The following is a 17,658-nucleotide window of genomic DNA, read 5'->3' as shown; positions in this document are numbered from 1 at the left end:
GACTGTGCAATTGTCATACAAAGTGCGACAGCGCTGAAAGCTGAAAATTGGCCTCAGAATGGGGGTGAAAGTGCCCAGTATTGAAGTGGCTAACCAGTTCCCACTGGGCCTATAGCACATTGACGGCCGCGCGGGACTTTTGTTAACCTGGCTGACCATCTCATGACATCCTCCCAGATCACACCACGCTGCAGTGTGATCTGTCACCAGCTGTGTCCATCGGACATAGCCAATGACTGATCAGTGTACCGGCCCGCTGCCAGTGCCATGTAACCGCTGTAACCAATCACAGCAGGTCACATGACAATTGTAAACAATGAATGGCTTTCTTTCATGCCATCCAATGTGTACAATTGTGTTGCTAGCTGTGATTAGTCACACTGATCATGAAGTACAGACTGGGACAATCACAGCCCATCTGTGCCATGTGATTAGCTGTGGCCAATCACAAAAACTGAATGAAGAAAATGTTTTATAAAACAATACAAAAAAATTTGTAAAAAATGTTTGTTCACCAGTCAGTATCCCTGATCACTTCCACAACAGTTATAGGATGACGCTGTAATGCACTGATGACAGTATGTTTAAAAAAAACACATTTTCCAAAATAATTATGACAAACATTACAACTTCAAAAACTTGCCATGCCTCTTACTAAATACCTTGGGTCTACTTTCCATAAAGTGGTAATTTGGAGGATATCTGTAGTGATCTGATATTTTTGGGCCTTAAGAAATGAGATGGGTAGTCAGTACATCAGGACTGATTGATTTTCAGATATATATACATCATAGTTTGTGAACTCTATAATTTTCCTACAGACTAAATAATATGCACTGATCTGGTTTATTTTCACCAAAGAAATATAGCCGAATACATTTTGGCCTAAATTTATGAAGAACAATTATTTCTTTGAAAAATGTTATAAACAGAAACAAAGAAAAATGTTTTTTCATTTATTTAGCAAAAAAAAGCTCTAGTTGTTTGAACAAAATTATAAAAACTTAGTTTGCTTGATTGCGCAACATCTGGGCTTCACCATATGGCAAAAGATTTGGTCCAGACAGATTTTCTATTTGTTGTCACAAAATGTACTCATATATTGCAAAAACATTTCTTCACCCTTTTTCTCTTTATATCTAACTAGTAAAAGTGTAATAGTTTTACAACAGGTAATGTTAGGGATAATGTGAAATATCTTAAAAAGTGTTTTAGCAGGCAGTATGTGCAGGGGAGGCGTGCAGGGAGGAGTGTAGAGGATTTGACAATAGCAGTATATGCTGAAAATAATGAGGAGGGTATGAAATGGAGTAGTAAGTGCAGGAGAGAAGTGTGGAGGCTATAAAACAGCAGAGAATATGTAAAAAAAGACTTCCCCTATCCTAGTGAAAACTACCTTTGGTCACCACTTAATAAGATGCTAAGGTAAGTCTGTTTGGACTGTCCTCTTCCTCCTCAAGCTGAAATCGTATGTACCACCACCAAGTTCATTAAGTAGGCTGTGAACTTGTCCATTGCCATTGAAAATGTTTTTTTCAGCATTTATTTCAATAGGCATTTCAACCTGGCACAGCAGTTTCTGCCTGAGAAAATGCTATATATAGAAATCGTTAATATCCAAAAGTTGTCTAATTAGGGCTGTGAGGTGTTAAGGCTATGAAATAGTAAAAAATGCTGGCCTCCTTATCTATACAAGCAGCAGTAACAGGTAAGGATGCACCAAAATTTTGGTGGTCAAAACATTTCGGCCGAAAACACCCCTTTCGGCCATCGGACAATATTAAAAAAAGCCCCAATAAAGGTGCCGAAAAAACCCCACCCCTCACCGCCTGCCCGCTGCTGCCGACACCGGCTGCTGTTCGGTAGTTCTCAGCCTTACCTGAGAAACCATCGAATGATCCCTGGGCTAAGCATAGATATGAGTGAAGGAAAGATGGCCTCCACTCATCTCTATGCGCTTGGAGGACCGGAGCAATATCACTTCCGGTTCCGGCTATTTTTTTTTCTTACAGCACTATATCAATGCTTTTTTTTTGATCCAATGTTTTACATTGCAGATGAGAGATGTGGGGTCTTATTGACCCTATATGTCTCCATAAAGAGGACCTGTCACTAATTATTTCTATCACAAGGGATGCATGCATTTCTTGTGATAAGAATAAAAGTGATTAAAATATTTTTTTAAAGGGTCAGTGCAATAGAATAAATAAAAAAAGTTTAAACTGCCCCCACCCACCCGTGCTCACATGTAGTGGTGAACACATCCATAGGCCACGCCCACATATGTAAATGTGAGGTATCACCACGAACATTAGAGCAAGAGCAATAATTCTCGCACTAGACTTCTGTAACTTTACTCTGCTAACCTGTAGAAACTTTTAAAGCATCACCAATGGAGATTTTTAAGTACAGCAGTTTCACGCCATTCTACGAGCGTTCAAAATTTTAAAGCATGACATGTTGGGTATCTATTTACTCACCATAACATCCTCTTTCATATTTTACAAAAAAATTGGGGTATGTATAGTTTTTTTTTGTTTTTTCACTCAAAGTATATTTTTTTCAAAAAAATATATATTCATTTTTAAAAATTGCGTATTGGGTTTCAGTTTTCTGCCAAGTGCATTTTGAATTTTTGTCACCAGAATTTTAATTTCGGTGCACCACTAGTAACATGTATAACTTAAAAACGTCTCTATCCTGCAGCTCTGCTTACAATAGGACAACTAAGGGTTTGTTTACACCAGATGCAGTTGGGTGCGTTAAAAAAAGAAAAAATAGAGAATGCACCTCAAAGCTATGTAAACACACTGAAAGCATTTTTTTTTAAATTGTAGATTTTTATTAAGGGCCAAAGCCCAATTTTTGAAACATTACACATTTTCAACAGAAACACAATGTGTATAAAAGTTACAGTGACAGAAATCTATCATCAATTCAAAAATAAGCAATGTCAAGTAAAACATGAATATATATGAATAGCATGTCAATCAGCATTTTTTGAGATCATGAATCATTATAAACCTGCATATCTTCAAACTACAGTGATTTGCAATATTTGTCAAAGGTATTTTGTTTATAAAATAGAGTCCAGATTATATAGGAGGGGATGTTAGAGGAGGGGAAGGAGAGAATTTACCAAAAGGAAAATAATCCCATACCCCCCAAGTAGAGTGAAAAATACCAGAATGCTCACTTACTAGGGCCATGAGATACTCCATTTCCCTTATTTAAGAGATTGTTCCTAAGAAATGGTTTTTGCGATGGTTTGTCTACCAACTTCCAAAAACGCGGTATCACCCTTCTAGCAGCTGTCAAAATGTGCAGTTCCAACCGTTTAGATGGTTTGGGAATATCCCTATAGGGTAGGCTCAGAAGGTAATGAAGTGGATCTAGGGGGAGAGCAACAATGAGTACTTGTTCCAAAACCCTTTGAACCATAACCCAATATCCCAGAATCCGCGGGCAGAACCAAAAGATGTATGACAATGTACCCATTCCATCTACGCATCTCCGGCATTTATCAGATATACTTGGGCTAATTACTGGAGTCTTATACCAATGCATCAACACCTTATATATATTTTCTTTGTATACAACACAATGAGAGGATTTGGCAGCAGAGTCCCATATCACTTGCCAACATTTTAAAGAAATTGAACACTGAAGTTCTTCCTCCCATCTCTTCATATATCGGTGTTGCTTCGACAAGTGAGGTTTGGTTATGGTTAGGAGAACATCATCTGCAAAAAGTGACAGTTTATATTCTTTCCCTTTCACAGTCACTCCTGCTATGTCAGGATATGTCCTGATTGCAACTGCCAGTGGTTCGAGGCATAACACAAACAGGAGTGGGGACAGGGGGCAGCCTTGTCTAGTACCATTCAGCATAGCGAAAGTGGCATAAGGGAGTTTAACCGGAGTGGTTGGATTGGAATATAGCGCCTGAATAGCACTGAAAAAAGGCCCCTGGATTCCCACATAACGCAGTAATTCAAACATGTAAGGCCATCCCAAGCGATTGAATGCCTTTTGGATGTCTAAACTTAGTAATAATGCCGGTGTTTGTGCACCCTGGAGTACATCTATCAAATTAATTGTATGTCTAGTGTTATCTCCTGCCTGTATCGCCAGAATAAAACCCACCTGATCATTATGAATGAGTCTAGGTAGCAGAGGGGCTAAACGATTTCCTAAAATTTTTGTAAAGATTTTGTAATCTGTGTTTAATAGTGCTATTGGTCAGTAATTGACTGGGGCCGTTAAGTTTTTCCCCGGTTTGGGGATGACCGTAATATAGGCATGTTGGAATTGTGGGATATTTCCTTTCAACAAGGAGGAGTAAAATTCCAATAAGGTAGAGCCCAGTTCAGCAATAAAATGTTTATAATATGCGTATGAGAATCCGTCTGGTCCTGGTGATTTATAAGACGGCAACTCGTTAACAGTAGCACATAATTCCTTCATAGTAATGGGTGCATTTAAGACCAATTTATCCTCCTTTTTTAATTTGGGAAGTTGAAGGGTGGAAATGAAAGTGTTAAAAGAGTCCTTATGAAAAGGAAGGTGTATGTTTGATGCTAGACTATTGTAAAACATATACATATGAAATGCAGCGCTGTAAAATGATCAAATCATGCAAATCAACACAATAATAGTCCTGAAAAGGTGCTCATTAATTCCCAGTGTCAATGGAAAGAATGCAAACTAACCAGAAGTGCATTTGAAGTACGCATGTGTGTAAGAAATCCTGGAGATTCCCCTCTCTCCCTCTGGTCAGAAAATGGATATGTGCTGAAATAGATAACGCCCTCTTGTGGAAAAGCGAAATCCTGCAGGCCAGGAAGCTCCCAGGATAGGATATTCCTCTTCAATGGAACCAAGGCTGGGATTGAAATCACTCTGTGGCTGTGAAATTGGGAGAGAGACCCCTCACAGAGAACACAGAGAGATACTCATAGTGTAGTATATTACTTCAATTTATTTAAAAAACCAAGTAAAAAACATGTAATCAGGTGGCAAGTGAAAGTGACCCACTGACCCTCTTAAAATTAAAGGTGGCCGCCGGGCCTCCACATGGCACCAGCGGCGTAGTGTCAATGACGTACACAGGCCCCCTCTGACGCGTTTCGTGCGCACGCACTTCTTCTGAGGTAGAGCAAGGACCATCATTACAGCAGCGCCGTTTAATTTATATAGTATCTGGCCCATGTGCATTACGGCGGTCATTTTGCCGTAGCCCGCATGTCTGCGATTGTGAAGTGCACATGTGCGGCGCCATTTTACCAGGGGCAAATTGCAATCAACATTATCATGACAGGCAATGGAAATCTCCTGCAGTATATTGAAATGCTAACCCGAAATCGGGTATAAACGTGATTAATCTACGATATGTCTGGATATAATCCCTGTTTTTGTTGCCCAAGAGAGGGGAATTGAGCAACTTTATATGCACAGCCATAAACAAGGGTATTTTCAAAAATGCAGGTATCATCCGCATCAAAATGTATGCCACAAATGTCCGCAGTCAATCCACTACTAAACATAAAATAAACGTAATATCAATTAAAATCCCAATTTTGTATTAAAAATATATGCAAGCCGTTTATTAGTGGAAATTATATATAAAAAATCCTTTAAATAAAATATATATAAAAAAGGATTTTTCGTACTAAAATTTATTTATTCAAAAACGCATGAAAAAAATGCATGAAAAATTGCATGAGAAAAACGTATGAAAACGGGAAACTGGCCACCTGGTAAAATTGGCAAACCTGATCAACATCCTTCAATATTGTGTGTACTAAAGGTGGGGTGATCAATCTTTAAAATAAAACATGATCATGATAAACTATATCTATACATAATCAATAATATAAAATTATATATGAATGAAAACTTTTTCACACCCCCTAATATATACTGGGGTGTGAGTCCCATCAAAAAGTATCAAATTTAATTTTAGTTTTAATCTTACATAGACAAGATTCACCATACGCTTATCAAAATCACATAATCAAGGATCAAAAAAAGGTAACATGAAAATAAAGTAGTAAAAAATAAATATAAGAACGCACTATACCATAGAAGGAATTCAGCTATTATCAATAAAGCAATTCACATCCAATTCGATATTAAGCCCAACTGGATGGAACGTATCTAATTCATATATATACTTGGTCTCAAGTTGAGAGACAGCCCTGGTTTTGTATGTTCCTCGCCATTGTGGGGTGACAATATCGATGCCCGTAAATTTTAAGCTAGTAGGATCCCTATGGTGGCATCGTCTGTAGTGTAGGGATAAAGAATGTTCCTTATACCCCCTCCTAATATTGTTGAAATGTTCCCGGAGACGATCTCTCAGTCTCCGCGTAGTTCTCCCCACATATTGCTTGGAACAAGGGCACGATAATAAGTACACTACATAACTGCTGTTACAGCAGATAAACTTATCAATTTTGTGCACTTTATGAGTTTGATTAGAAGTGAAAGTGTCAATCCTTCTTTTCTTCTGCCATCACACTTGCATGCTATACATTTGTTGCAGGGGTAAAAACCAGTATAGTTAAATAATGTGGATGCTGGAGTTGGCAGAGCAACAACGTTAGGAGCTATTTTATCTCTCAAAGTGGTGCTTTTTCTGAAAATGACCTCAGGTCTATCTGGAAGTATTTTTGCTAAGGTGGAATCAGCTTTTAAAATGCCCCAATTTTTATTTATAATGTTTCTGATGGACCTATACTGTACCGAAAAGGTGGTAATGAATGGACATACCAAAATCTTAGATGGTTTTGTTTGGATTCCTAACAGATCATCCCTATTAAGATTGGCCACAGACTCCAAGGCATCATTAAGATTGTCCATATTGTAACCTTTTTCCAAAAATCGCTCTTTTAACACGCTTGTGTATAATAAGTTCCTAATTCAGTGCAATTTCTTCTTACTCTCAGGAAATGCCCTTTTGGTATACCGGAGAGCCAGTTAGGATGACGGCAGCTCCCCAAAGGGATAAAACTATTGCGATCAGTGGACTTGAAATAAGACTTTGTAACAATGCGTCCCTCTAGGTTCAACAATGTTAGATCTAGGAAGTCAATTTCCGTAATACTGTAATTAAAAGACAATTTGATATTCACAGTATTGTTATTGAGGGTCTTAAAGAAATTTAGTAATGCCTGCCCATTCCACAATAGGAAGATGTCATCAATGTATCGTTTGTAAAACGCCAGTTCAGGCCACTCCATGGCGTAGATGTTATCCTCCTCCAAATTTTGCCCCCCTGGCAACACCTCTGACCTGTAAATAGTAATTATTATTAAACCACATATAGTTGTATGTCATAGCGAAATTTAACAATTCTAATATGAAGTTTATATGGGAGGGACTTAATGTACTATTGTTGTTAAAATAGTATCTGGTTGCTGTCATTCCATCCGAGTGGCTGATATTACTATACAGCGCCTCCACATCAGCCGTGACCAAATATGTGAAAGATGAAACCGGGATGTCTTTAATTAAATTGAGGACATGCTTTGTATCCTTCAAGTGTGATGGTGTCTGTAATACCAAGGGTTGTAAGTGTAGGTCAATATATGCTCCTATCCTGGAGCATAAAGAGTTAATACCACTTACTATTGGCCTACCAGGTGGTTTTATTGGGTTTTTATGTACTTTAGGTAAAATATACAGTACAGGCAACCGGGGGGCTTTAGGGCATAAAAACTCCTTTTCCTTTTTATTTATTATTGATTGCTCATAACCTACTTTAATAATGGTTTTTAAATTGCGCTTATACTCCCATAATGGTTTTTCCGTAATGGCTGATATGTGGAGGTATCATTTAAAATGTTATATACTTCTGCAATGTAATCATTTTTGTCCAGAATTACCACTCCTCCCCCCTTATCGGCTGGTCTTATCACAAGATCCTTTTTCTCAAGAAGTGATCTCATGGCTGCCTCTGAGTTAGAATCACGATACACTTTTTTGATCGGTAGAGTTTTTAAATCTTTAAGGACCTGATCTCTGAATAGATTTACTGCCGAATTATTCTGGGGGGGGGGATTAAAAGTGGATGCGCTAGAGAGTGAAGTAAAGTGGCCAGCTGGACCCCTAGTAGTGGGATTATTTAAGAAATATCTTTTGATAGATAACCTTCTAATAAATTTCTGCACATCAATAAAGGCTTGAAATTTGTTCATTGGCTTAGCTGGGGCATACTTCAATCCCTTATCCAAAAGGTTTAATTCATCAGCAGAAAGAGTAGTAGTGCTCAAGTTAAAAATACCTTTCCCCATTACATTCTCCTGCGTTTTGTGGGGTCTATTGACTCTCCTCCCTCCCCTCTTGCCTCTATACTTCGTTTTCTTACTCGACCTTTCTCTAAAAAATGGTTGTTATTGAGGTGAGTATCTGGAGTTCTGGGGGTGGGGGGTACATGATAATCATCGTAGGGAACTCTCCAAGGAGGGGGATATCCCTGCGTGTAATGATCTCCATAGTAGTCCCTATGAGGGGGGTTGTAATAATAATTTTTCGGGGTATGTGGAGAGCTTACTTGAAGATGTGGGGGGCCAGGTTTATATTTGGTATCATGATTTTGTTTATGCATGTTAGATTTGGAATGTGCCTTTCGTGGGGCTTGGTTTCCAGACTGATAATATGTATTGGGATGCCATCCAAAGTCTCTAGAGCCAATGTTCTCATCCATCAATCCCATCAGGGGTTGGTATTTATTATGGGTAGAGACATTATATCCCGTATTATTAGCCGGTTTGGCAAATGTGCTGGATGGTCCCTTTTTATGTTTGCGTGATTTAACCGGTTTAAAAGGACCTGACTTATTAGTAGAAATAGGAGGAGGATATGATCCATTATCACCTGCAGGTTTACTTGCTTCTGAATCCTGCCACTTAAACACTAATTGGGTTTGATAGTCAGTCAAATCCCTGTTGTATTTCCTCCTTTTCTTATTCTTTTGTTCTAAATCCACCTCTTCCAGGTGTTTTTTCAACTTATTTGATTCCATCATATATTCATTACTGGACTTGTATGGCACCAATTTTTCTTTCACAATGTTAATTTCTTTGTCTAAATACAATAACTTTTTCTTTTTCCTGATAATTAGAAACTTGAGTAAGTCTATTCCTGCCGTGTTGAAATAGTGATACCATTCCAACAAAGAGGAAGTGTCATCGGTATCAGGAAAAATATCCCATCTAAGGGCTCTAGGGACCATTTGTTCCTTGACATATTTTTCAAGGAATGAAATATCCCAGATAGTTTTTATCTCCGCTGTAGTAAGATTATGTAGATGGATGAACAATCCCCTGAGATCCTCATTCACATCAACTTGCGTAAAGATATCATCAGGTATAGTAGACCTAGAAGCCCTGATATCAAAAATATCCTCCATAATGGGATATATATATATAAATGTATACAATACGATCACAAAGGAGAGCTGCTCAAAACTGACAAATATGGTAAAATCAAAGCTGTATAGGTAAAAGACACAGTGAGCGCTCTCAAAGAAACAGCAGCTGAACATCCAGGATAAACGCATATAAAAATCCTCAGTAAAACATATACATATAAAATGCATATAAAATTACTGAGGATTTTTATATGCGTTTATCCTGGATGTTCAGCTGCTGTTTCTTTGAGAGCGCTCACTGTGTGTCTTTTACCTATATAGACTATTGTAAAGTTTACGTTAATATTCTCCAAACACTTGTGCTATTTGTTGTGGACAAAAGGTAGGGGTACCATCTGCCTGAACCAAAAATTCAGATGCGATCGGTGTCGAATGGGTTTTCGGTTAATTAACATCCTATGGGGCTTGTTAGCATAATGGTAAAATGTCTGTTTCATCCAGAGCAATTGTTGAGCAACAGAATTAGCCTCAAGGAGCTCGAGTTGTTCATTAAGTCGAATCACTAATCGTAGTTTCGATACAGTGGGTACATCTATAAGCTTTTTCTACACATTGACTAATTGAGTCATAAGATCAATCCTTTGGTGGAGCCTTAACTTCATAAGACGTGAGCATTCCATAATAAAACGACCTCTAATGAATGCTTTGTGAGCTTCCCACAATGTTGAGGAGGCTGACACTGAACCTACATTTAGTTCGAAAAATTCACGGAGGGCTTTGGAAATGGAGGTGGCAACCTTCACGTTTCGTAAAAGTGTGTAGTTCAAGCGCCAGTGACATGTGCGTGCATATAGTTGATCCAGGATCTAGTGTCAAAAAGGAGTGGTCTGACCATCAATTTGGAACTATATCAGTACTGTTTGTTTAAGTAGAGGAGAAGAGAATGAAAAATAGTCTAGCCTAGTATAGATGTGGTGCACCGGGGAGAAAAACAAAAACAGTTTGGCAATCGGATGCTGTATTCTCCAAATGTTAAACAGTTTGTGTCTTCTTGTCCATTGACAGAAGGATGTAGATTGCTACAGAACATGTTTTGAGGGTAATTGGCCCTGGAGGAACTTCCTATTTCGCGTAGTCAACATAGACAGATTGAAGTCCCCACCAATGATCGTGAAAGGATGTGAAGTACTCAGAAGCGGGGAGATAATGTAAGTAAAGAATGCTAATTGATTAGCATTTGAAGTGTAAACATTAAGGATAGTAGGATGTTTATCACCGTATTGGCAATGGAGCAGTATATATCTACCTTGAGGATCTCACCAGAATCGGGCATCCCTTTTTGATGAGGATGGCAACTTCTGCTTTATCTGTTTCATCCATAGCGGAGTATGCTGTAGGAAAGTACCTAAGAGCAAAGTGGAATGAGCTACCTTTTTAAAGTGTGTTTCTTGAATTAGGATAACATCAGCTTTAGACTGGCTGAAATCTCTAAGGGCTATCGACCTCTTTCTCATCGAATTTAAGCTTTTAACATTGTAAGAGTATCATCGTAAAGACATGTTAGTGTGGTTTGAGTATGAAGCAAACATATGCAGGGTACCATATCAAAGAAACCATGCTGTTTCAACAGAAAGTAACATAGAAAACAATCACTAAGGAAAATGCAACATGTGCATCGTAGTATAACTAACAGACATAAAACAGTCAATTCAAAATAAAACTGAATAGTACAGTATATGGCCAAAACATGGATCAGGCCTGAGTAACCTAGGCTACCCAGGAATCTACAGCCTAGGCTGTAGATAGTGGGGGACAACATTAGGAAGGCAAAGAACACGTGGAGACTTGACTCCTCTCCTCTGGAATAAACCACTTGTAATAGAATGACATCCAAAAAAAATAGTCTCGATGGAATTGCACATAAAGATAATCAAATTGTTCGGCAGAGCATGCCTATAGGCAGGGAGTCCCCGGAGATGTTAGAACATCATCAAGTTGCAGAGAGCAGCCTAGACATCGGAGAACGCTGAGGGACCGGTAAATAGGTCTTATTCTTGGATCTCGCCGGAGTCCACATTTTTTTTTTAGGAGTAGTAGTTGCTCTTGGTTTAGCCAGTGGAAGCACTAGGGCCTCTTCTGGAAGAGGCGGTAGACCTAGATTGCGTGGGAAAGCTTCTCCTTCTTGGAGATCTCTAATTGTATGCTGAACACTATCCTTAGTTACTATCAATCTAAACGGAAAGCCCCATCTGTAGATAACGCTGTGTTTCTGCAGGTGTAGAGTAAGTGGACGCCTCTTAGACAATATGATGGGAGATAAATCACTATAGGTTTGGATTTTTTTTCCTCTAAAATTAACAGATGTATCATTATGTGTGCAATTCAGTAAGGACTCCTTGCTGTCATAGTAATGAAACCGGACAATAATGTCTTGAGGTCTGACACCTAGTGGCGGTTTCGGGGCAAGAGAGCGATGAGCCCTGTCCATGCACCAATCTATGTCCTGCACTGCCGGGGCCAATGCAATAAAGAGACTTTGGAGATAATTCTGTAGATTCGTGTCCCCTTTAGATTCAGGGCCCCCCCTCGTATTCTGAGGTTTTGTCTCCGATCTCTGTTCTCTAAATCTTCTTGTAAGGATTGTAACATGGCATCTGTTGCTTTAAAACGTGATTATTGTCTTCCAGGATTTGTACATATTGGCTCAAATCATAAAATTTGGTTTCCAACTGATCTGTGCGTGCTTCCACTTGTGCTATCTCCCCTCTTAATTCCTGCACGATTTTCCCCACTGCGACTGATATATTATGTGTCAGATTCTGGGGTAGGTCTTGAAGCTTATCATCTAAATTATCTGCTGTGAGATATGGGACAGGGAGGGTATGAGAGGGAGCAGGGTGGGGCTGTGTCTCTACTCTGAGACCGGGCCAAGCCTCTGGATCTGCTGTCTGGGCTGAGGATTCACTGGAGGCCGGGGATACAGCCCGTGACATGTACCTCTCCATGTGAGTAGGCCGCAGGTGCTGGGCAGGTGACTGGGGGAACCTCTGCCACCATCCTATCTTTCCCATCTGGACCAGCGGGTGTTGTGGAGCTTGTGGGTAATGCTTCCCTGCTGAAAGGAACCATAGATTGCTGCAGAGGAGCCAGAGGAAAGAGCGGTGTCCCAGAGCCGGCTTAGAAAGCATCCACTGTCATTCCCGTCCGCGCATGCGCCCCACTGAAAGCATTTTTGACCACACAGGCAGAAACAGAGAATGTGGAGATTGTGGCTTAAACGGATTTACACTTTTGTTTACCAACAAGTCATATACTTTATTTATGCTTCTCCAAACATGCAGCTGTTTTTAAAGTATAAAATGATTTTAAAATAGTAACTGAAAATACAAATTCATAAGAAAACAGATTTTTTTCCTTTGCAGTAATACACCACATATACAGTATGTGGGATATGGCCCTGATATGGCCCCTAACCTCTTTTCAGGGTTATTACATACTGTCATGGCCAAAAATATTGGCACCCTTGCATTTCTGTCAGATAATGCACCACTTCGCCCAGAAAATTGTTGCAATTACAAATGTTTAGGCATTCTCATGTTTATTTCTTTTGTTTGTATTTGTATAGCACAAAAAAAGCAAAATCTGACACATTCCACCCAAACGGACTGGACAAAATTACTGGCACCCCCAATTTAATACCACTCTTCTTTCACCAACTGCTCCAGGTCTCTCAGATTGGAAGGGTTCCTTTTCCCAACTGCTTTTGTCAGGGATCGCCGCAGTGCGCCGCCTCGCACAGGGATGGGTCCGGGCCGGCCACGAGACTCACACATGCGCACTAGGAGCCATGGGTGCGCGCCGGGCACCAATGACAGCGCAGGGCGCGGTATTTAAATCTCCCTGAGCTGTCACTGGTTGCCGTTTGGTCTTCTCCTGTTCCTGTGTTACCTGTATTCTGATTGTTGCTGACCCGGATTATCCCTGACTGTGCTGTACTCTCCTGCTCTGACCCTTGGCTTGCCTGACCTCTCTCCTGGACGCTCCCTGTTGGATTTGATCTGCCGTCGCTGACCTGGCGTGTGACCCGACTATTCTCTGCCCGCTGCTTTGTACTGCACCGAGCCCACGGCTCCCGACTCGGCTTGTTTGACCCTGCACTTGCTCATCTATCCATCCATCCTGTCGGGGTCTCCCGACCTCCTCACATCAGGCTCTCACCCTGCGGGAGCCTCTGGCGGACTCCTTTACCACTGGTGGGTGTACCCAGTAGTCGCGACCTGGTCTCGGTGCGCTCCAAGTCCATCCCCACCATCAGGGGCCCTGGTGAACAAGTGCTCCGGGACTTAGACTCCGTGCTCTGGGGAAACCTGACCAGTGGAGTGCTAGAGGTACCGCCAGTTGGTCCCTTACAGCTTTTTTGAGATCTCTTCACAGGTGCTCTTTGGGATTGAGATCTGGACTTATTGCTGGCCAGTTCAGTACTCTACAGCACTTTGTCTTGAACCATTTTTGGGTGCTTTTCAACGTGTGTTTTTGGTCATTGTCCTGCTGTAAGACCCATGACCTCTGATGGAGACCCAACTTTCTAAAACTGGGCCCTATATTGCACCCCAGAATTCTTTGGTAGTCTTCAGATTTAATACTATTATGCACATGGTCAAGACCTCCAGTGCTTGAAGCAGCAAAGCAACCCCAAAACATCAGTGAACTTCCACCATGTTAGACTGTATTCTTTTCTTTAAAGGCCTCATTGCTTTTTCTGAAAACAGTAGAATGTTGGGCTTTACCAAGAAGCTGTAATTTTGTTTTGTCTGTCCACAGCACATTCTCGCAAAAAATTTTGGCTTCCTTAGGTAAATTTTGGCAAACTCCAATCTGGCTTTTTTATGTTTCTGTGTCAGCAGTGGGGTCTCCCTGGATCCTACCGTCCCATTTCATTCAGATGGCAATGTACAGTGCAAGCTGACACAGTTGTACCCTGTGCCTGAAGGTCAGCTTGAATTTGTGTGGAAGTGGACTGAGGTTCTTAAGCCAGCATTCAAACAATCCTTTAATGCAATCTTTGATCAAGTTTTTCTCTTTCATCTACGTCCAGGGAGATTAGCTACAGTGCCATGGGCTGTAAACTTCTTGACAATGTTGCACACAGTGGACGCAGGAATATTAAAATCTGTTAACTGATACAGGTGAGTTTAATTACAAATTACAGGAGCGTCACAAACTTGGAATGCAATTATTTCTTACAATTTTGAGAAGGTGCCAATAATTTTGTCCAGACCGTTTTTGTGTGGAATGTGTCAGATTTGGATTTTTGTTTCTCTACTTTGGAAAAGAAATAAACATAAGAATGCCTAAACATTTGTAATTGCAACAATTTTCTGGGCAAAGTGGGTCATTATCTGACAGAAACACAGGGGTGCCCATATTTTTTTTGGCCATGACTGTATGCAAGATCATAAACCGTTAGGGGAAAGGGTAACATCATAATAGACAGATAACATATAAATATGAAGCACAAATGCACAATTCCAGCTATGGCTTTCATTCCTACCTTGAAATAGGTAGCACCACAATTAACATATTTTCATCATATAAATAGAAATATTAAAAAAAACAACAATTTATAAAATAATCTAAGACCACAAATCCTATGTTGCAATAGGCATCTCATAAAATTACAGTAAAAGAGACCCACAAAATAATAAAAATATAGATATTCCACTGTGATCGGATCCTAGTCTGCTAAATACAACCATAAACAGGTACAATATAAAAGCAATACTCCCAATAATTTCTCTTTAAATAGTATGTAAATCGCAAGTTAGGTGAAGCCAAAAAATTTTTTTATCAATACACTGTATAGCTGAATGCCATATATTTACATATGTACTGGTAATAGCTTGCAAGAAACGTGGGCTAACTAAGTACAGCGGAATTTTTTTTTCATATTGTGGCTTTCATTTATTGTCATTTTATGAGATGCCTATTGTATTATGGTGTTTGTGGTTTTAGATGCTTTTATGAGTTAGGAATTGCAAGGTTTGTATTTCTTCATATATGTTTGATATGCAAACATTTTGCAGGGTTGCCCATTTCTGTTGGGGTCTTTCCCTCTTTTCAGTTTAGTGTTGTACATCTACACCACATTATACTCAGCAATGCTTATTGAGACACTTTGGTTATACATTTGTTTCCTAACAAAAAACAAGGCATTAAGGCATTTCTGAACTTACTTAAAACAATTCCATATATCCCATACTTGTATGACTTTTTCAAATCGTAAAAGATCAGGTTTACCAAAAACTGACAATTTAAAGACTATACACAGCACACTCAATGTAATTGAAATATAATTTCTAGTTGGCTGATACTTTGAAGAGGAGAACACACATACAATACTGTTTCCAATACAATGGACAGGACAAGTTAAATTACTAACAGCTAAAAGGGACATTACAGGAGAACAGCTAAATACAGCTTGAAAGTTTAGTATCCAACATTTTGTGACTTCCAGCCTACTTTTTTCAGTAGGATCAAGAGAGGTCTGTAGGCAAGTAATACATTAATAGGTTAGTTCACCTTTACCAAAAAGCTGCCTATGCTTGTAAGTGGTGCCTGTGGATAAAAACAAATTTTGCAACTTTGACCAAAATTAAATAATGCCCTTGCATTTTATTTGTGTAGGCCATTTACGTACCTCCTGAAGCCTGGTCAAAAAAACTCCCAGATACTCCATCCCTGAGATTTGACTTTATTGCCAAGATAATCCCAGCTGATTCAAACCACCTCACAGTAGATTTGCGATGCTGCAACAAAGACAATGGACTACACCAGGGTGGATTTGATTTAAATCACTAGTGAAAAGGCTCAATTTAAATAATAATTTTTAAAGAGTAACTGTCATCTCTGTCCTGCAGTGGCTCCTCCTCTAACCTGCTGTTGATTCACCGACACTCCCATTCAGTGACACAACAAGGTGAAGGAAGTGTCGGCAGCAGGTGAGTGGATGCCTGCTAACAGGCACTGCTATGACGGATCTAAAATGACAGGTGCTCTTTAAATGTAAGTAATCCGACTCATTCTGGCTGGTAGTTAGAATCTTTAATATTTGCAAACCAAATGAAGGTTTCCTTATTAGATTAATAAGTGGTCAGGTTAGTAAAACAGCAATATCGGAACCGATTTTAGGTTAATCACACGTAGCTGGAGAACTAATCAAATTCTTTTATTTCATGTTTTTTCTGATGGTTACTTTGAAATTGTGTGAATGCATCAATGCAGTGCATGTTATTTCAGCTTGCAGAGCTTGGATTCATTGAATGAGTTTACCAAAAATGTAAATATTGCAGAATATACAGCCTCATGCTACATAGCTAAGCTCCATTTCATGCTGAATAAAGTAAATTATTATTAATCTTAAATTGAAAACTATTCTTTAGACAGATTTTTACTCCAAAAGCATTTTATTAAAATAAATTTGATAAAAATAAAAAAAAATCCAATTTAAATAAAAAACATTTGATATAAATAATAAAAAAAAATGTAGATTTTTTTTAAATCATAAATTTTTATCCACTCTGGACTACACACATTTGGAGTTTGAGAACTTGCTCCTGTAATGGTGGGGGTGAGCCATAATGGCTGGGATGCCATCTCTGGGAATTTGTCAGCCAGGCTTGCGGAGGTATGTAAGGGCATTTTCCACCTTTAGTAAAAGCTGCAGTGTGTTTGTTTTTATCTATAGGCACCCCTTACCTGCATAGGCAGTTTTTAGTTAAGGTCCTCTTAAAACATACACAATGCGTTACGTAAACAAGGTACTGTACAAGTAAATGTGTTTGTGTTGGGGCAGTGTGGTGCCATTTGTATTATAGGTCCAAAGGATTTTTTTTTTTGTTAAATTTGTTAACCCGTCAGCACAATGCTATACATTTTGCCTTGAATAGGTGGCACATACAGTATGTCACAGAAGTGAGTACACCCCTCACATTTCTGTAAATATTTTATTATATCTTTTCATGTGACAACAGTGAAGAAAACAATGTAAAGTAGTGAGTGTACTGCTTGTATAACAGTGTAAATTTGCTGTCCCCTCAATATAACTCAACACACAGCCATTAATGTCTAAATCGCTGGCAACAAAAGTGAGTACATCCCTAAGTGAAAATGTCCAAATTGGGCCCAATTAGCCATTTTCCCTCCTTGGTGTCATGTGACTTGTTAGTGAGTGGGGAGCATGTGTAAAATTTGGTGTTATCACTCTCACTCTCTCATACTGGTCA

General features: G+C 39.3%; 1 long non-coding RNA gene across 2 annotated transcripts in view; it reads left to right on the top strand.

Annotated features, from left to right (window-relative positions):
• The window catches only part of LOC149454515 (uncharacterized), a 46,286-nt gene that overhangs the window by 19,370 nt on the left and 9,258 nt on the right, over window positions 1-17,658 (top strand). Inside the window, exon 3 of one of the 2 annotated variants that reach the window (XR_016314196.1) lies at window positions 10,442-10,687. The exons of the other annotated variant lie outside the window; for it this stretch is intronic. This is a non-coding gene — a long non-coding RNA (uncharacterized LOC149454515). Of the gene's footprint in view, window positions 1-10,441; window positions 10,688-17,658 lie in introns of those variants that run through there. 2 annotated transcript variants of the gene reach the window in all.

The sequence above is a fragment of the Staurois parvus genome, unplaced genomic scaffold, assembly GCF_062004578.1.
Source record: "Staurois parvus isolate SC_StPar_1 unplaced genomic scaffold, SC_StPar_1.0 ptg000425l, whole genome shotgun sequence".
Taxonomy (NCBI): Eukaryota; Metazoa; Chordata; class Amphibia; order Anura; family Ranidae; genus Staurois; species Staurois parvus.
Note: the sequence above shows the minus strand (reverse complement) of the source record. Positions and strands in the feature narration are given on the sequence as shown.